Source organism: Heterocephalus glaber, unplaced genomic scaffold (genome assembly GCF_053883595.1).
Source record: "Heterocephalus glaber isolate CG9 unplaced genomic scaffold, H.glaber_assembly_v1.0 deba00000470, whole genome shotgun sequence".
In the NCBI taxonomy this organism is placed as follows: domain Eukaryota; kingdom Metazoa; phylum Chordata; class Mammalia; order Rodentia; family Bathyergidae; genus Heterocephalus; species Heterocephalus glaber.
This window is the reverse complement of record NW_028258145.1, coordinates 11135874-11139054: the sequence shown is the minus strand read 5'-3', so window position 1 is coordinate 11139054 and position 3181 is coordinate 11135874. Positions and strand designations below refer to the sequence as shown.

General features: G+C 40.5%; 1 pseudogene; it reads left to right on the top strand.

The window, feature by feature from the left end:
- The first annotated feature begins 1794 nt into the window (after nucleotides 1-1794).
- LOC147829763 (U2 spliceosomal RNA) lies at nucleotides 1795-1954 on the top strand (annotated as a pseudogene).
- Nucleotides 1955-3181: the final 1227 nt, after the last annotated feature.

Here is a 3181-nt window from a genome sequence, read left to right as displayed (position 1 = left end):
TTAATTAAAACAAAGTATCACATAGGTGTGGGAGTCTTCTGTTTACAAGGTAATAAAGATAAGGTAGTACAGACTCACACAGGATGCAGTGGTTGGTCTGTTATGCATTAACTGAGGGGACTCCCAAGGGGGAAGGGGAAGGAAATCACCTGGAATCACTCAACTTTGCACAAATGGAGTCAGGTACACAAATGGAGTCAGGTTGGGTTTCACAAGAGGAATTGTCCACAGAGGAACTTCAGCAATTTCTGGCTGAGAGAATGGCAGCTGAGGAGCTTTCTGAAGAGGAGGGGGAATATCAACAATCAGTGCATCAAAGTTCTTTTCTGAAATAAAGGAAACCCTGAAAAAGTGGACAGAGCTACAAACATTTGTAGAGAAGACCCACCCAGACAGAGAAAAAACCAATCATTGTATTCACTTGCTTAATGACAATGTCATGTCATACTACAGAACAGTGTTAAAGAAAAGACAGAAATAGACAACCATTCACCAGTTTTTAGTTCTGAAAAGTTTGAGATTTAGTGAGCCAGAAGCAGGTCCTAGTGGGCTACAGACTCTCCCAAGGAGAGAAAGGACACCAGAAAGCCAGATTTCTGGTGTTTTATAGAAGGGGTCTCTACTTACAAAAAATAACCCCCTTCCATTTCATCCTCTCTTCATGCAAGCCAAAGATGCCAACTTGAATGGTGAGTACAGTCTGAAATTATTGTTTCTGGTAAACTAGGCACATTTTGTAACATTTTGGTGAATACACTAGGAAAGTTATTGGTGTTTCTGGTAAATTATGCGCATTATACAACCCTTTCTTATTATGAAAAGTTTAGTTAAATGATCTTCTGGGAGGTTTGTAATTCATTATGGGTATTTCCATTATTTCTCATGGGAAAAATTGTCTTATTTACAACCAACTTGAGTTAGAACCAGCCCCATCAAATGAATCAAGTTCATAAGTCAAAGGTCCACTGTATTTGTAACTTCCTTCTCAGCAGTGACATGCCTGGCTTTCACCATCCATGGTGTATTTGCTTCTCCATTCAATGCTACCTTACATGTTAGGGGTTCCCCAGTGTCTAACTCATTCCCCTTTGAGAAATTAATTTATTACTTAGAACACAATTACTGTCTGCAGGTTTTTGTCATGAGTCACACAGTGCATAATTAAAACACTATTTCCATGGTGACTTAGCCAGGATGTTTTCTCCTCCATCCCCTTCACTGTGATTATGTTATTCTGTGCTTTATTTGTAAAAGAGTGGCATTCACCAGTTGTGGCTCATATTCACTTTGGACTCCATGCATATCCCAGTTTATTTTCATTTCTTATTTTGGGAATCTGAATCATTACTGTTAAGCATCAGGGGTATTAAAAGTGAATAATTTTCACAACCACACTAAGGTGTGTGGCCATACTCTTTCAATTTCCCCTATCATCATTTCAACTTTCAGTATTTTTAAAATTTTGAATGTATCTTATTGTGAGTAACTTTGAATATTTTCCAAATGATAAGCCTTCCCCCACCCCCTGCCTCCTGTGTGAGTACACGAATTATCTGTTCATGTTTTCTCCCCACTTTTTTATGTCAGATTTTTATACTTCAGCCCTCAGTTTTTTAAGCAAACTAAGGGAAATACAGTGTTCCTTCGCTTAACAGGCCTGCACGTAGGTGTCACTATTTCCAGCACCTTGCTAGAGTGATAAGATGAAGGAAGACACAGCCCTGCACAGACATGTGCTTTAGTGGAACAAGATTACTGAGCACTTTACTCTTTTCAATTAAAATTTTGTTTTGAATCGCTTCTCAGCCTTTTGGCTAAGATCAAGTGTAAAACTTTGTTTTGAGGTAGCTGTAGATTAATATGCCAAGGTGAGGAGTAGAGAGACCATGAGAGACTTGTTATGTCTATTTCCCAATGGTGACATCCTTCACATGGTGTTGACATTGGGTCTTCCCAGCACTATAAGTCTCCCCATGTTACCCTGTGCCCCCACCCCTCTCCCGCCTGAATCCCAGGCAGCCATGAGTCTCTCCAACATTTCATCAGTTTGCCATTCTACGGATGTTGTGTAGGTGGAATCTCAGAGTCTGCCACACTCAAGGCTGGGTTCTCACCAGGCAGTGCTCTTGTGAGTGTTGATAGCTCCTTTTTTTTGTTGCTGAGGATTATTCCATCCTGAGTATGTGTAACCATCACTGCCCACTGAGGAGCGTGAGTTGTTCCCAGAGTTTGGCTATGATGGATGAATCTGCTGTGAACATTCAGGTACAGGTCTTGATAAACATAAGTCTTCATTCATCTGGGATAAACACCCAGAAGTGCAGTTTCTGGGTCACATGGTAGTTATATGCATAGGTTTTGAAGAAATTGCCAAACACTTGTCCAGAGTGATTCTACCCCTTTATACACCTACCACCAATATATGTGCAATTCAGAGTCTCAACACCCTCCAGGCCTTCAGAGTTCTGGATTATCTGCTTTGCCTTCTTTGTGTGTGTTTTGGTCCTTCTGCTGGATGTGGGTGATTATCTGCTTGTACTCACTTAGCAGCTGATGTTAAACATTTGGTGTGTTTATTTGCCAGGTGTACACCCATCTCACTGAAATTTCCCTTCCAGCCTGCTGTCTGGGTCCTAGGTGAATTGTTTGTTGACTGCTCTCTTGTGAGAGTTCTTTACATGCTCTAGGTACTAGTCCTTCCGTGGGTATATGGCTTGCAAATATCTTTTCCTACTCTGTAACTTGTCTTTTCATTCTGTTCATGGTGTCATTCACAGAGCAAAATTTTCTATTCAGTTTAATTTTGATGAAGTCCATCTCATCTAATTTTTCTGTGACTGATGGTGGTTTTGATGTCAACATCTTTCCCTAGTTTCGAAGATTTTCTTCCATGTTGTCTTCTAAAACTGTAGTTTTCGGTCCTATATTTGGGCCCATGATCATTATATCCATTAGATGTTAATTTTGAATGTTTCATCATAGGTTGAGGTCCTTTTGGGTCCTTTCCAGCATTATTTTTCCTTTAGACACCCATGTGCTCCAGCAGCCCTGTTTGGTGTCTTTGAATCACTTTTGTACCTTTCTCAAAAGTCCCCTGGGCCTAATTCTGTGGGTCTCATCCGGGTACTCTGTGCTGTTTCTCTTTCTGTCTACACTTTTGATCATTCCACAGAGTCATGAG